Genomic DNA, 18,405 nt, shown 5'->3' on the forward strand with positions numbered 1-18,405 from the left:
ATTTGGACTGCCCAAAGGGCAGTCCCTTATTCTTGATTTGTTACTTATTGTCACGTGTGGGTAACTCGTCTCCCCTCCCCACTAAGGGAGGTGGGAGTGACATCATTAGCACGCCTGGGTTGAGTAGATTCTTGACTTGAAATGGGATCAAGCTAATTCTATTTACACATCCCTGACATGCTTGGACAAAAAAAATAAAATGGAAATTGAAAGAATCTACCAATTACCTCCTTAAATAAATTGCCAAATGACAACTTCATCAAATATTTTAGCCAAATTCAAGAGCTCCCAGGCCAAGGAGAACAACTGCAAACAGTCAGAAAGCAACATTTCAAATATCATGGAGTTACAATCAAGATTACACAGGATTGGGACTTCTGGTTTAAAATGGCAGCAGAGTAGAAGCAGCAGCTTAATCTCTCCTAACCCAAATAGACAGGACTCCTAAAGAGGACATAAAAGCAAATCCAGATGAATGAAGGGACATCACAACAGGGGGCAGCATTGAAGGTACATGAGATCAGGGCATATCTATGCTATAAGGGAGTAAATTAGCTCTCACTAAAATGAGAGCTGAGCAATCCCCTCCCCCCTACAACACCTACAGTGCCAAAGCCAGACTACAAGAGTAAGAGGAAGTTTGTAGCATTCATAAAGTTCTTGGCAGCTACCTAGAATCACCAGGACCTGTTCCTGAGAGCAACAAGACTTAAGCCCACAAGAGGCTAAAAAACGTGTGGACTTTGAACACAGATCTTGAGCTCAGGTGCAGACATTGAACTCATGCGCAGGCACAGATGAGGACGCAGATGTGGACCTTGAGCACAGATACGGACATTGGGTGGGGACCCAGTGCAGAGAGGTGCATGACTGTGGAAGCAGCACCCTGAGACTTTTAAAGGAGTTTTGGGCAGAGAAGCAAGCAAGGGAACCACCAGGTGGCTTGACCCTGGGAACAACTAGACTTGAGACCTCAATGAGCAAAGACTAACCCTGGGCTTGAGGATAAAGCTGAGAGGGCACACAGTGATGTGACTCAAACCAAAACTGCTCCATAGCTCAATTGGAAAGGCAGAGAGCCTGTCTGCCTCACACAGACTTCTGACTGAGAAAGAAATAATTATTATGGCAAGCCAGGCAGAAGAAACTCAAAAGAGAAAGAGCAAGAAGAAATCTTTACGACTCGACAACTTTTACACAGAAAAAATCAAGACAACATAGCAAACAGTAGAGGAGAACAAACAGGTAATCACATCCAAACCTTATCAAAAAAATGAAAATTGGTTACAAGCAGATGAAGAGTTCAAATCTGAGAACATGAGAAAGATGAAAGAGATTTGGTGAGAGAAGTGGGAAATAGCTCAAAAGGAAATTAACAGGTTAAAAGATAGAAACTCCCAATTAGAGAAAGATGCCCCAAAATCAAAAGAATTGATAAGCAAATTGGAGACCAAAATCAAACAGCTGGAAAACAGAGACAGACCAAATCAAAAAAGAAAATCAAAAGGCTATAACAGAAAACCAGTCGCTAAAGACCAGAATTGGGCAAGTAGAAGCCAATGATCTCTCAAGACAGCAAGAACAAATAAAGGAAAGTCAAAAGACTAATAAAATAGAAGGAAACATGAAATATCTCACTAAAAAAATGACAGATCAAGAAAACAGGTCTAAAAGAGATAATATGAGAATCATTGGTCTTCCTGAAAAAGCAGAAATTAATAGAAATTTGGACTCCATACTACAAGAAATTATTCAGAAAAACTGCCCTGAAGTTCTACAACAAGAGGGCAATATATACATTGAAAGGGTCCATAGATCATCCTCTCCACTAAACCCTAAAAAGACAAACCCCAGGAATATAATAGCCAAATTCAAGAGCTTCCAAGTAAAAGAAAAAATATTACAAGAAGCCAGAAAGAGACAATTCAGATACCAAAGAACAACAATCAAGATCACACAGACTCTAGCAGCCACCACACTAAAAGACCACAAGGCTTGGAATAAGATATTCATAAAGGCAAGAGAACTGGGTCTACAACCAAGGATCACCTACCCATCAAAACTGACTATATACTTCCAGGGGAAAGTATGTGCATTCAACAATGTAGAAGATTTTCAGGTATTTGCACAGAAAAGACCAGGACTAAATGGAAAGTTTGATATCCAATGACAAAAACCAAGAGAAATATGAAAAGGTAAATGAGAAACAGAGGGGAAAGAAAGAAAACTCTTATTTTTAAAATTGCCTCTTTAAGGGCTTCAATAAAATCAAATTTTTTGTATTCCTATATGGAGAAATGTTATGTGTAATTTTATAAAAGTGTATTCACTATTATAAAATTTAGAATAACTAGTCATAGGGAGAAGTTGGAGCACTAAATGGTCTAAGTTGAGATGGGGGGATAGGGGGAAATATGGGGGTGAATAGTGTATGGCAACAAGAGAAACTTGAATGAATAAAAAAATAGAATATTCTATACTACACAAAGACGGCATGGGAAGGGGAGGGGATTAATACTATTGTAAGAAGGAGAGAAAGAGAGCATTAAGAGGTAATATTTAAACCTTACACTCAACTGAATTAACCCTAAGTGGGAAGAATAGCTATATCCATTGGAATATAGAATTTATCTAACCCTACTGAGAAAGTCAGAAGTGATAAATCAAGGGGAGCAGGGGAGTGGGGAGGTCAAAAAAGGGAGGGGAGGAGTGGGGGGAAGAATTCATTAGGTCTTAATAATAAAAAGAGGAGAATAATAAGGGAGGGGGTGGAAAGGGAAGTAAATCAAGGCAGGGGACAAGGGGGACTGGTCCAAAACAAACCACTGGTTTAAAAGAAAATAGTGTAAGAAGAAGGGGTAGAATTAGGAGAGAATACTAAAATTTTATTGAATAGAAAACTGATTATTATAACTCTGAATGTGAATTGGATGAACTCACCCATAAAACTGGAGCAAATAGCAGATTGGATTAGAAACCAAAATCCTACCATATGTTGTCTACGAGAAACACATATAAGGCAAGTGGACATACAAAGGATTAAGGTCAAGGACTGGAGCAAAATCTTTTGGGCTTCAATAGAGAAAAAGAAGGTAGGAGTGGAGAGCATGATTTCTAACAAAGCCAAAGTAAAAATAGATCAGATTAAAAGAGACAGGGAAGGTAATTCCATTCTGATAAAAGGCACTATAAACAATGAGGAAGTAACAGTACTCAACATGTATGCACCAAATAGTTTAGCATCCAAATTTGTAAGAGAAACTTGCAGAGTTCAAGAAGGAAATAGATAGTAAAACTATACTAGTGGGAAATCTAAATATTCCTCTTTCGTATGTAGATAAATCAATCCAAAAAATAAATAAGAAAGAGATAAGAGAGGTAAATGAAATCCTAGAAAAATTAGAATTAACAGATATGTGGAGAAAAATAAATAGGGGCAAAAAAAGTACACCTTCTTTTCAGCTGCACATGGTACTTTAACAAAGATTGTCTATGTAATAGGGCATAGAAACATTGCAAACAAATGCAAAAGAGAAAAAATAATAAATGTAACCTTCTTGGATCATAATGCAATAAAAATAATGATTAGTAAGGGCACCTGGACAGGCAAATCAAAAACTAATTGGAAATTAAATAATATGATTCTCCAAAACCAGCTAGTCAAAGAAGAAATCATAGAAACAATCAACAATTTCATTGAAGAGAATGACAATGATGAGACATCCTACCAAACTTTGTGGGATGCAGCTAAGGCAGTACTCAAGGGGAAATTTATATCCTAGAGTGCATGTATTAACAAATTAGATAGGACAAAGATCAATGAACTGGGCATGCAAATTAACAAACTAGCAAGCAAACAAATTAAAAATCCCAAGCTAAAGACCAAATTAGAAATTTTAAAAATTAAAGGATAAGTCAATAAAATTGAAAGTAAAAGAACTATTGAATTAATAACTAAGACTAGAAGCTGGTACTTTGAAAAAACAAACAAAATTGTCAAACTACTGTTCAATATAATTTAAAAAAGAAAAGAAGAAAACCAAATCATCAGTATCAAAGATGAAAACAGAGACATCACCTCTAATGAAGAGGAAATCAACACAAACATTAAAAACTATTTTGTCCAATTATATGGCAATAAATATAGCAATGTAGGTGACATGGATGAATATATCAAAAATATAAATTGCCTAGATAAACAGTAAAAGAAATAGAATACTTAAATAATCCCATATCAGAAAAAGAAATTGAACAAGCTACAAAACAACTCCCTAACAAAAAATGGGTAAATGACTTGAATATAATGAAGGAAACTATAAGTAAATTAAGTGAACACAGAGTAGTATACTTTTCACATATATGGGAAAGGGAAAATTATAAAATGAAGGAAGAGTTAGAAAAATATTACAAAATGCAGAATAAATAATTTTGATTATATTAAATTAAAAAGTTTTTGTAGAAGCAAAAACAATGCAACCAAAATCAGAAGGGAAACAAGAAACTGGGAAAAATATTTATAACAAAAAACTCTGACAGAGGTCTGATTACTTAAATATACAAGTTGCTAAATCAATTGTACAAAAAAATCAAGCCATTCCCCAATTGATAAATGGGCAAGAGACATGAATAGGAAATTTTCAGATAAAGAAATCAAAAGTATCAATAAGCGCATGAGAAAGTGTTCTAAATCTCTAATAATTAGAGAAATGCAAATCAAAGCACATCGGAGATATCACCTCACACCTAGCAGATTTGCTAAAATGATAGAAGGGGAAAGTAATAAATGTTGGAGGTGATGTGGCAAAATTGAGATATTAATGCATTGCTGGTGGAGTTTTGAACTGATCAAACCATTCTGGATGACATTTTGGAACTACGTTCAAAGGACTATAAAAGATAGCCTGCCCTTTGATTCAGCGTCTGTACCCCCAAAGAGATCATAGATAAACAGACTTGTACAGAAATATTTATAGTTGCACTTTTTGTGGTGGCAAAAAAACTGGAAAACAAGGGTATGCCCTTCAATTGGGGAATACCTGAACAAATTGTGGTATATGTTGGTGATGGAATACTATTGTGCTCAAAGGAATAACAAACTGGAGGAATTCCATGTGAACTGGAAAGACCTCCAGGAATTGATGCACAGTAAAAAGAGCAGAGCCAGAAGAACACTGTACACAGAGACTGGTACACTGTGGTAAAATCGAATGTAATGGATTTCTGTGTTAGAAGCAATGCAATGACCCAGGACAATGTGGAGGGACTTATGGAAAAGAACGCTACCCACATTCAGAGGAAGATCTACAGAAGTGGAAACACAGAAGAAAAACAACCACTTGAACACATGGGTTGATGCGGACATGATTGGTGATGTAGAATTGAAACAACCACACCAATGTAACTATCAATAATATGGAAATAAGTCTTGACTGATGACACCTGTTAAAACCAGTGGAAATGTACATTGGATATGGGGGTGGGCAAAGGGGGAATGAAGAAGAAATGAAAAAACATGAATGATATAACCATGGTAAATTTTTCTAAAAAAAATGAATTATTTAAATAAAAAAATAAAATAAAATCATCTCTGTCCTGCCCACAAAAACAAAACAAAACAACAACAACAAAAAAAAAACACCTTAAGCAGGATTCAGCAAATTCTATATTAAAAGACTGGATGGCTTGGCATATCATATTCCAGAATGAAAGGAAATAGGTTTATAATCAAGAATCACCTAAATTAAACTGAGTATATTTTTTCATAGGGGGAAATGTAGTTTAATAAAACAGAACATTTTTGTGCATTCCTGAGGAAAAAATAAAGGTTAAGAAAAATTTTCATGTAATAATACAAGGCTCAAGAGAAGCATAAAAAGAAGCATAACAAGAAAGAAATTCTAAGGGATTCAGTAAGATTGAGCTCTTTATATTCCTGCATGAAATGATGATATAGCATACGTAATATGTTTGATCAAGGGAATCCCCTGCTCTGAGTTGGTTCTTGCAAAGCAAATCCATCAAGCTTGCTCTAAAATCGATTTACTATTTGCTTTTTTTTTTTAATTTGTCCAATGATGAAATGGAGATATAAATAGAAGTTATTGTTGGTCCCTGGATGGAGTAAGCATGTACTGTCCCCTGAACCAAAGGAAAGGGGAAACAAATTCCACTCTCCCTTTCTTTCCAGTGTGTCACTTGGTACTCTGACAGCTCTCCCTATGATTTCAGTAGGTGACTAGAGAAAGTAAAGGGAGACTTATTTCCTTTTTTCCTTAGTAACAGCTACAGCACCTACACAGACTAATAGCAAAATGTAACTTACCTTCATCAGTTTGATTCTGTATCCTTACTGGCTTTTCAACTTTGGTTTAGTTTTTCTTATAGACAATGATGACTGAAAAATTATACTGAAATAAATATTTCAATCTGCGTAACCCAAATTCTTAATTTCAGTTCAGAATCATTTAATGTCCTAGATGCTTGTTGTTCATTAGGAAATGTTTCCTACTGCTCACAATATTTTCAATAAAAAGACTCACTATCAGGATGAAAAGTCATGCTCTCCTGGCTTTGTCAGAAGACATAGACTTTGCTGGATTGCTACTTAGATTGTAAAAACTAAGATGGAAGTGAAACCCTTTCAATGATCCGAAACATCTACTTCAAGTCTTTTTAACCTACTAAGGGGGCATAACAGGAAAGACTGGTTACTCGTTCGTAGTTTATGTTCTTGTCAATGTATACTTATGAGTCTGTTTCTGTTTTAAACATTTGAGATGGATGAAATAATTAGCTATTCTATATCAGATTACCCCCCTGTATACTGAATATCTTTTCTATAAGGGACTCTATTAATTTCTTTTAGAAAATTCCTGGATGTGAATCAAACCTGAGCTTTAATACATTTACTCAGAGATATTGGGGCATGATGATCCAGAGAACTTGAAAAAGTCCTCTTTGGGATAAATCATTCCCAGGTGAGCTAAATCTGATCCTCATGAATCCAGAGTAGTGTTAACTTGTAGGAGAGGAACAGCACTAAAACTCTGCCTTACAACATATTCTGCATATACTTTGAATATATGACATAGACATCAAAGGTACATGACACCATGGAAATAGTTGCTTCCATTAACATTAAAGGTTTGGGGTCTGAATCCTGGTTCTGCCATTTACTAGTATAATATAGGTAGGACATCACTTTATCTTTCTGAGGGGAGGGGATGGGGAAGATTCAGAGATAGATACACAGAGATAGACAAGTAAATTCTGCCCTTTGTAATGTCATGCCCTGGCAATATTTTTAAGTAGGTGGAGTTTGATCTATTTCTCTACCTTTCCTTTTTCTGTATCCCTTTTCTCCATTTCTTTTTCCATCTCTCTATATAATCACTGCCTCTATAGGCTCCTCTGGCTATTTAGTACTTCCCTTTCATTAATTCCCTTATCTATAGTCAAGAGCATTCTCTATTTTCCCTCAATTTCCCTATCCCACCTATGCTTCCACTGCTCAACTCTTTGGATCATTCCTTCAGGACCTTGGATATGGGATGGGAGAGCTTAAAATGTGTAAATTTCTGATAATGTCAAGTATTTCCTAAAAAAATCACATTGGACAATGAACCTTTAAAGACTTTAACCAAAAGTCATGAATATTAAAGAAAATACAACCAATTTGACAAGGATAGTGGAGAGTCATATTTGGGCCTGAAAGATGGCCTTTTAGAATCCAAGAATCATCTATCTAGACTTGAGACTAAAAACATATCTTTTAGTATCTTTCCCAAGTCATTATCAAAATGAACTTATTTTTTCAAGTTTTATCCAGCTGTTTTGGTAGCCCAGCCTTTTCTTCAGTTATACACATTGTCTTCATTGCCCTCATATGACCATTTATTGTTTTTGGCTACAAATTAAGATTCTAGCCATAATCACATCTGCATGTACAATAACTAAATTGTTTCTTGATTGGCATACAGAGAGAATAAACTTGACTCATAATTCAAACATACTTTACCCTGGTTTTCCATTATGGCCACTGTTTTATTATTTTCCATTAAAATGTATAATATACTCTATTCACAACTATTTGAGTTTTATCCCTTAATGAGGATTTTAAAGAGAATATAATGTAGTAAGCAAGATTACTGGAAGGAGAAAAATAAATTTATAAAAAGCTGAAGTATCAGGTACAGATTTGTCAGAATTGCTATATTATGCAAATTCATAGTAAATGTCAAGGAAAAACATGTTTACAAAATTCTAGCTATTTTAAATTAGACAGACTTACCCAAAGGTCAGATAACAATCACTTCAATATAAAAATATAGTTTTGTAGCCAAGAAAAAGTTTTCTTTTTTTAATTTTCCTATATATACCTATAGTTGTTGAATGAATTATCTTAGATACTTAGTTTAATAATAATCCAATATAAAATTCATAAAATATTTCATATCTCTTTTATTTTCCTGAGACTTTTGTTCAAAATAAGTTCCACTAATTGTAATATCATAGGATAATTTAGTCTTTAAGATGCATCAAAAATACACAAAAAAAGTACAGCAAAAATTGTTTGTCATAAATTATTAAAATAAATGATGAATTCAAGAAGTCTAAATACCAAATAACCAATCTGTTCCTATTTATCTAGCTATTTTGATAATGTCCTATATGATGCTAGAGTTGCCTAGTAAATTATTATTTTGGTTGTTCATGGTAATAGTTGCCTTTCAAGAAAAATTTTGAGAAAATTGTCACACCAGGAGCACTCTTCTCTTCAGCCCTTTAGTAAGTGGTTCAAGAATTAATCCTATTTTATAGATGTGGAAAATGAGACTCAGCAAAGCTGAAGTTGTAGCCTGTGCTCAGATGGAGATATGTTTCCACCCACATAATACTATTTAAGGAATATTCAAAAATATGTGTACAATGATTAAATTGACCTTTTGTTAATAAATGTTGGAGTTGAGACTTAAATCATAGTCATCCCCATCCTATAGTCCACCACCAAATCCATTATCCTTCCAAAAACATCATAGGATTTCATTACAGGAAATGGAGGGGAAAAAATCTTAGCTACTACTGGTGATCTACTCTTTTTGAGCTGAAAACAGTTCATCTTTTAACTCAATTCACTTTTTGAATTTCATCACTAAAGTTTTTACCAAGTTCTAGTTCTTGTTACTTTAGCACTGACACTTGTGTTACAAATGATGTGATATGAGTTATAAGATTTAAAGTTTGGAAGAAAAAAGAGATAACTTTTAAGTTAATTTCCTTATTTTTCAACCTAAAACTATATTGGTGAACCTATGGCACATGTTCCAAAGCATGCCAGAAGGGGTTGCTCCCCTCCTCCTCTCCATACACATGTGGACATTTCTCACTTTATTCACCCCTCTGCCCATCAGCCCAATGGTAGTGCTTCCTTCCTTTCTTAACTGGGGTAAGGCAGAGCGTTCATGGCATGAGGATTGTAGTTTGGACACTTGGTCGTTAAGGTCTCAAAAAGGTTCACCATCACTGACCAAGAAATTCAACTTATCTATGTTCACAAAAAGACAGGTAGAACCTGAATCTAGATCTTTCAACTTTAAATATCAAATTTTTCTTCTCTTTAGTCTTCCTCTATCTCTTTTTATATGTACTTGTATTTTGAATGATTGATCTTGTATTCTTCTAAACAGACTACATCTTAAATTCTGCTGACTCACAATCAATACAGAATGGGCTTACCTTAGAATGATAATGCACAGATTCTGGTTTTCGTATTGACTTTTTTCACTCTGGGAGAAATTCTTATCTTTTTAAGTTTCCTGAAAATCATCTGTAGAGGTACAGTTTTATGTGAATTGCACCTGATAGGAGGATTGGGTGACTGTACCTCTGAATTTATGCTTAATATACTTTTACTTGTAAAATTGTTACTAGACCACTTCATATTTACTCATGGGGTAAAAAGAGGCCATATCTAGAGATTCTGTGACAGCGAATATTGAAAAGCCCACAGATATCTGGATGCTTCATGATTCCCTGTGGTTTGTTTTGTGAACAAAGGGCATTTTTTTATGTTATGAAGTTAGAGGTGAAGTAGATATCTATTATGCTTCAGGGGATTTGAGGCATAATGACTTTAGCTATATGGTACAAGATAGAAAATTTTTTAACTGCCCAGTCTGTGCTAGGTAATTTTCTATAATATGTAATATGTAATTCCATTACATATATACTTATTATGTTATTTCTGAATGAATATTGTGCCTTTCCCTTGCAAATATACTCTATGGGGGAATCACTATTAGCAGTTCACATTTATAAAGAACAATAAGTTCATATACAAAGTGTCCCAAATGTTTGTTTTTTTTTGCACAATACAATTTCACTAACAATTTAGAAGCAGCTGGTAAATGCACTTATAATATATATATATATATGTACATATATATAATTTTTATAATATAATAAGCTTTGCTTGAAACAAATCTGTGAAGTAGGTATAAGAAATTTTACTTTTTCCATTTGAAAAGAGAAAAATTGAAAATCAGAAATGTTAAACAATTTGCCCAGATAGCTAATAAATGTTAGATGACATATCAGACCTGAGAAGATCTTTAGATTCCTAAACCAAGCCACTTAACATTATATGATGTTTATAATAGATTGATTAATTTATCCAGTTACTGTTTAGAAATGTAGGGTAAAAAAATAAGAAATAAGTTCTTTATCCAGGGAACCAAGTAAAGTAAAAGTAGCAGAAGAAAGAGACAGAGAGTTGGGAAGAGGAATCCTACTGACCTGTCAACCTTGGGAGTCCAAATGGTGAAACATTTCATCACATTGAAGTTGGCTTAAGAATGTGGAGTGTGTGTGTGTGTGTGTGTGTGTGTGTTTGCCTACATTATAAATAAGTTCAATGGCACAGAGATAATGCTTTCCTGATAAATAGATCTAGAAACCTAAGTTTCTTAACATGACATCAGCCAGGACATTTTCTATACTTTAATCCTGACCTTTAATCCAAATATGCCTTGGCTAAGATATATTTTTAGAAATAAATGAAGAAATACAAGACTGAAAAGCCCAACAGGATTCCCTTGTCACTCACCTATAAATTGTCCAAGGAATTCCAGATAAAATTTCTAAAATCGTATTAATGAAAATTAAATATCACTTGAAAGACCTAGGGATTTTAACCAGGGTGTGTATAGACTGGGGCTGATTCAGATAAGTCTGATATTTCAGGACCAAGACTAGAAGGAAAAGAGACATTTATAAACAATCTACTCAAATGGTTCTGTAATTACATACATTTAGGAATTCTTTCCAATAACAGAAATTGCAACCTGTCCAGCCAGTATGACTTTCATTCATATCCTACCAAAAGTTTTTGTCAAGGGTCTTCTCAATATTTTGAAATCCTTTCTCAATTTTTCTCAACATTGCCAGACCCATTGGAATACTCTGGTAACTATCTATACTAACGTTTTTCTCAATACCAGTACACCGCTTTCTGTGATAAAGTCCCTGATGGAACCGTTTACTCTAGCTGTTCTTCGGAATCATCATTTTTTAAATATTTCAGTCAAATCAAACTGACCATATAACTTTATAGTGCTTTTAACTGTAAATCATTTCTGCTTTGACTCTAATCCCCTCCTGAACTCAAGCATTCTCCTTGGCTGATCTTAAGTTGCCTGGCCTGAGCATGTGGTTAGGTGGACCCTCTTGCACTGCTTGTGAAATGGACCAGGGTCACATTGAGAATCTAGAACATAATGAAGCAAAATCAATGCAGCCAGAGGCTTGATTAATTAGACTGATAATATCTCCTTTCTCTCTCTTTATCTTTACTAATACTTCTATATGTAGTATAAAGTCACGAAGATTAATTTTTACTTATTACTATTGAGACAAATAATTTCATCAACTGTAAACAAATGCATAGGTTTAGGCAAGGACTTTGTAAATTTTTTAATTATTTATTTTCTGTCAACAGTACCCTCGGTTCCAAAATATTCAACATAGTATGTAACCCTCCAGCTGAGGTCAATCATAATAAGTAACTTAATTTCCAATCAAGATTGAAATAGACATAATAAGGCATGAAATTGAGGAGCTCAAAACTGCAAAAGGAGAGAATCAGAAGTAACTACAATGCCCACTTAATGCTAACTCCAGAAATTTAACCCTATGGCAAGATGCGGGAGAAAACAGCATTGCTATCTCAAATGTGTTTTTTTAAAGATGTCCAATGGTATTGGCTAAGAGACAAAAGGTAGGATCAGTGGAATAGACTTGGGGTAAGTGATATCAGCAAAACTGTCTATGATAAATTCAGAATGGGTGAAAGACTTGAATATAAAGAAGGAAATTATAAGTAAATTAAGTCAACACAGAATGTTACACTTGTCAGCTCTATGGGAAAGGGAAATTTTTAAAACCAAGCAAAAGTTAGAAAAAAATTGCAAAATGTAAAATAATTAATTTTGATTATATTAAATTAAAAAGATTTTGTACAAAGAAAAATATTGCAACCAAAATCAGAAGGGAAACAACAAACTGGTAAAAAAATCTTTATAACAAAAAAACTCTGACAGAGGTCTAATTACTCAAATATGCAAGGAGCTAAATCAATTGTATAAAAAATCAAGCCATTCCCCCATTGATAAATGGGCAAGAGACATGAATAGGAAATTTTCAGACAAAGAAACCAAAACTATCAATAAGCACATGAGAAAGTGTTCCAAATTTCTAATAATTAAGAAATGCAAATTGAAACAACTCTGAAGTACCACCTCACACTTAGCAGATTGGCTAAAATGATAGCAGGTGAGAGTAATAAATGTTGGAGGCAATGTGGCAAAATTGGGACATTAATGCATTGCTGGTGGAGTTGTGAACTGATCAAACCATTCTGGATGGCAATTTGGAATTATCCCCAAAGAATTCTAAAAGATTGCCTGCCCTTCAATCCAGTCATGCCTTTCCTGGATTTTTACCCTAGAGAGATCATAGATAAAAAGACTTGTACAAAATTATTTATAGCTGCACTTTTTGTGGTGGCAAAAAAGCTGGAAAACAAGGGTATGTCCTTCAATTGGGGAATGGCTGAACAAATTGAAGTACCTGCTGGTGATGAAATATTATTGTGCTCAAAGGAATAACTGGAAAAATTCCATGTGAACTGGAATGACCTCCAGGAAATGATGCAAAGTGAAAAGAGCAGAGCCAGAAGTACATTGTACACAGAGACTGATACACTGTGGTAAAATCAAATGTAATAGACTTCTGTACTAGCAGCAATGCAATGACCCAGAACAATTCTGATGGATTTAAGGAAAAGAATGCTACCAACATTCAGAGAAAGAACTACAGGAGTGGCAATACAGAAGAAAAACAACAATCATGGGTTGATGCAGACATGATTGGAGATGTAGACTCGAAACAACCACACCAATGCATCTATCAAGAATATGGAAATAAGTTTTGATCTATGACAGATATTAAAACCAGTGAAAATGTGCATAGGCTATGCAGGTGGTGGTGAAGAGGGGTGTGAAAGGGAAAGTAAAAACATGAATCATGTAACCATGGAAAATTTTTCTAAAAAATAGAAAATACAAAAAATAAAGTACAAAAACCTAAGGAAAAAAAGATGTCCATTTTTTAATTGTGATTCTAAAGAATCTATTTATAATTTATGGTATGAATACAAATTGTAAACCAATTATTACTAAACCAAAAAAAGTGAATAAAAGCTAGTAAATCCAATAGTCTTTAGAAATTAATACAATCTTTTCTACATTTTTATCATAAAGCATGAAAAAAAATTCTGACCTGTTTCATATCTGACACAGCACCACAGTAGAAGTGACCTGAGTGAACAATTGAAGATCTGGGGAAAAAAGTCATTGGAACATTATATGAGCATTTATCTGTTGAATAAAATAGCAATCTTGAAGGACATTCTTCCCCACTGAAAGCAAACAAAAATAATTTTACTTAATCAATGAGCATTAATTAGGCACTGTCAATGGGAGTGGGAGAGAATCAGCATATCATAAATCTAAAATGTTAAGTTTATAATGATACAAGTAGTTAAGGAATGGCAAAGAACAAAATGAATAATTAGAAATCAAAGCATATATTTATTACCAAGATTTGAAGATGAAAAAAACCAAAGGCAAGAATGATTTTCCAAAGGAGGAGAATGGAAAATTCCTTGACATCTACATAGTAATAAAGCATCCATTACAAGTTTGAATAAATGAGTTTGAATAAAATGAAAAATTGCATATTTCAACACTGTGCACAAAATGTGTGACATAAGATTTACATCAGGGGATAGAATGAAATTCTAACTTTTTGAAAAACTGGGAAGATCTGTAGGGATAGATATCTGCATAATTATTAGCTCAAATATTTCATATTGGTTCAGAATTACTATACACATATTTTTCTAATTTCCTATCAGATATATATGTGTAACCACTTTTTCTTAACAGATGGTGTCACAAACAGTAAATACATTCTAGTACAGTACTCTTTCCCTTGCCATATTTTCAGAGGAAATTCTAATCAAGATCATAAAATATTATGAGAGAATAGTGGCCAGGTGAGTTTGGCAGGGAATGTATCATACCACAATTACAATTGGAGTCATTAGTGGCAGCCTACTTTAGTGAGGCACCATTTAAGCAATGGAGTAAACTGCTTGTCACAGTCAAGTAGTGGCTTGGTTCATCAGCCAAGCAGCCAAGACATCACACACTGAAAGAAGCCAGTCTAATTCCTCTTCCCAAATTGAATTTGGCCAGGATATTTTTAAGGAAGAAAAGAACTGCTACATTTAGGAATCTTGCTATACCCTTTGACCGCATGCATTCCTTACATTTGTGACTCCAGCAGTGGTATTCCTCCACTTTTAGTAGACATGTCCCCTAAAACGCAATTCCTTTTAACCATGAAGACTTGGATTAGGTTTCACAAAATGCTATTTATATGAAAAGCTATAATCACAAATATTCAAACTTATTCCCCCAATGTATGGGAGACATAATTTTCTCCTATTGCATCACTTCAGTCTCTAAGGAAGAAAAAGGGATTAAATTCACAGATTAGCTTATTTTATATAGAGCACATGTTACCAGTTTCACATGTACAGCCTTCCTTGATATTCGTGGTTCCCTGGTGTCACCTGACTTCCCTACCACATTGGCAGGTTGTACCATCCTATCTTTAATCATGGCTCAAAAAAGGCTATGACTCATATTACTGGGTTTGATGGGAAATTACCACAAGCACCTGAAATTTAGCAGGACGAAAAACATGAAATAGAGAGTCCAGGACTATTTCTTAGAGTTAGTGAAAAGAGAAGGATATAGTTCTCATGCACATCTTGGTTCAGTTCATAGTATTGTATACAGTAGGTGAACTATAATTTTCACTCTCTGGACGTGGTAAGACAGCAGAGAGGAAGTATAGATTTCAGCCAATTTTAGGATTCAGGCTGTTCAGGCTACATAGCCAATCAAAGGAGGCCATTCCTACTCATGGTAGTAGGAAAAGGTAAGATAGTTTCTCTTCATATTAAGTAATCTGGGGCTACAAGGGGCAAGCCCCCTTATAATAATTTTACCATTCCTTCAAAGATTACTCTATTGCAAATATGAATTACATGGAAATAGGTTTTGAATAATGATACATGTATAAATTAGTAGAATTGCTTGTCAGCTCTAGGAGGGGGGAGGGAAGAGGGGTGAGAAAAATCATGAATCATGTAACCATGGAAAATAGTCTAAAAAATAAATAAATGAAATAGAAAAAATATATATTGGCAATTATGCAGTGACGGAGGTTTTCGTTCTCATTTATCAAGATTTCAAAGGGAATAGAAAACTTGTCTATCCTGGATGGTAAGTCACTTGGAAATTTATCATAACAGTAGCAAACATTATGCACATCACCACCCTGTTCTCCATCTTCCTTCAGGCCTGGGATTTTTGTCTAGGGCCCAGGAACTCTTTTTAAAATATATATATATATATGTATATATATATATATATGCATACATACATATATATGTGTGTGTATATATATATACATATATATGTATATATATTTGTACCATAATCCATCATGACTGACTTCTTTTATGATTTCTTATATTTTTTATGTTATGCATTTAGAAACTTTAGTCTAAAAAGGGGCCCATAAACTTCACCAGACTGTCAAAATGGACCACAACACAAAAAAAATGTTGAGTCCTTCCTATAGATATAAGATTTTGAAAATTGAAAACAAATATGAATATATGCTATTTCATAATTTATTATGAATTTTAGCTTTCATCTTTGCCCTTGCTGGGAATTTTATTACAGCAGAATCTCTAAGTATGACTTAGGTATAACTTGGGTCTCATTTCTCTGCATGACCCAAAAGGAAACAAAATCACATTATCTTTAATGATTTTTTACTGCAGATATAGAAAAATAACAAAACATAATGCTGAGACTCCCCCCAGGCATCTATTTGCTGCTCAGATAAAGTGTCAGCCATCACACCTATAGTTCTTTTGTAGCTGACCTGATCAATAGCTTGAGTCTACATGCCTTCTTTTCCCAAGGGAATTATAAAAATGGCATATCTGTACTCTCCTCGAAGAAGTCAATGTCCTGAAAGCCAATGATAGCAAACAACTGCTATTCACTTCCCTTGTTCTCTTCCCCTTTAGTAGCATGGTTTGAGAAGGTTCAAATTATGCAATCTCACTGTATTCACCTTCTAAGTAATTATAAAGATCATACAACAATTAATTTAGAACAGGGGAAAATTGTACTTTGCAAGGGAAGTGAAGGAAAAGACTCAAAGAAGTTATATGATTTCTCCATATCACAGAAGTAATAAATTTCAGAATTAGTATTTGAACACACATCTGCAGCCTCTGGAGCTACTCATCTTTGCCCTTTTCTAGAGACAGCTACAGGTTTCATTCTTTGTAGAAAAGCCTAAAGCTACCCCATAGGTTTTGTCCCAATAACATTCATATTCAGTCTTACTTTCAAGGAAAAGAGTGCCAGTGCCCACATTTACTGACTTCCAAAGCATAAATGATACAAGTCAAGTATTCCCATCTTCTACTTTATTGGAGTTTTATTGTAGGACCATTTCTAGCATTAGATTATCTTCTTGAAATAAAATGTCTATCCTTTTTTAATACCCAGTGCCTTCTCCAGGAAAGGCGAGGTACTTTGGCAGATGATCAGTCTCTTTTCTCCTCCAACTCCTATCTACTGAAGGCAGACACCTTGGCATCTCACAGGATACTAAATGACCACTTTGTAGTAAATTGAACTTTAAGTGAGGAGCACAAACAATCTCATCTCAAATCACCCTTGACAAACTCTCTTCAACCACTGATACTCTTCAAAGACTAACTTTCAATGCTTAGCATACCCTCTGAAAACATACCTCTTTATGTATTTAAACTGTGTGTTGCAGATACTCAAATTCACACACATACACCTATACATAAACACATATTCATTCCTTGAATCTTGCATCACTAATTGTCTGTTGGACATCAGGTACTGAATGTCTCATAGCCATCTCAAATTTAGGATGGTCAGAACAGAACTCATTATATTTCCCAAAAACTTTCTCCTCTTTCAAATTCTGAACTATCAAAGGCACCATAATTCTTTCAATCTATCACTCAGGTCCATAACCTTGACATCACTCTCTCACATCCCATATAGGCGATTAATGGTTGAATCTTTTCATTTCTGCCTTAACAGCATCTCTATTATATGACTCCTTCTCTATTTTCACAGCCACAAGCCTAATTCAAATCCTAGTTACCTCTCACCTGGACTATCACAGTAAATGGTTAGTTGCTTCCCTGACTCAAGTTGTTCCCCACACTAATTTTTCTTTCACTCAAGTGTGAAGGTGATTTTTCTAGAGGACAGATGTTATTATGTCTCTCCACTACTCCTGAATTCCAATTGTTTCCCATTACCATCAGAATAAAACATGAATTTCTCTTGAATTTAAAGCTCTTCACAACCTGGTCCTTCTCTATAGCCCCATCTTCTTATGCTTACTCCCATCATGCAATCTATAATCCAGTTATATTATCCTACTTGCAAATAAATAATGATACCCCATCTCTATGCCTTTGCACTTGCTGTTCCATATTCCTGGAATGCTCTGCTTCCTTACCTCTAACTCTTATATATCCTGGTTTTCTTTATTAATCAATTAATTCCCTTTCATCAGTGGGATGCTTTCCCCAGGGTGTTCAGCTTCTGATACTTTCATTTTGACATAACTTCCCATTGTTCTCTCTCTCTCTCTCTCTCTCTCTCTCTCTCTCTCTCTCTCTCTCTCTCTCTCTCTCTCTCT

The sequence above is a fragment of the Gracilinanus agilis genome, chromosome 6, assembly GCF_016433145.1.
Source record: "Gracilinanus agilis isolate LMUSP501 chromosome 6, AgileGrace, whole genome shotgun sequence".
Classification (NCBI taxonomy): Eukaryota; Metazoa; Chordata; class Mammalia; order Didelphimorphia; family Didelphidae; genus Gracilinanus; species Gracilinanus agilis.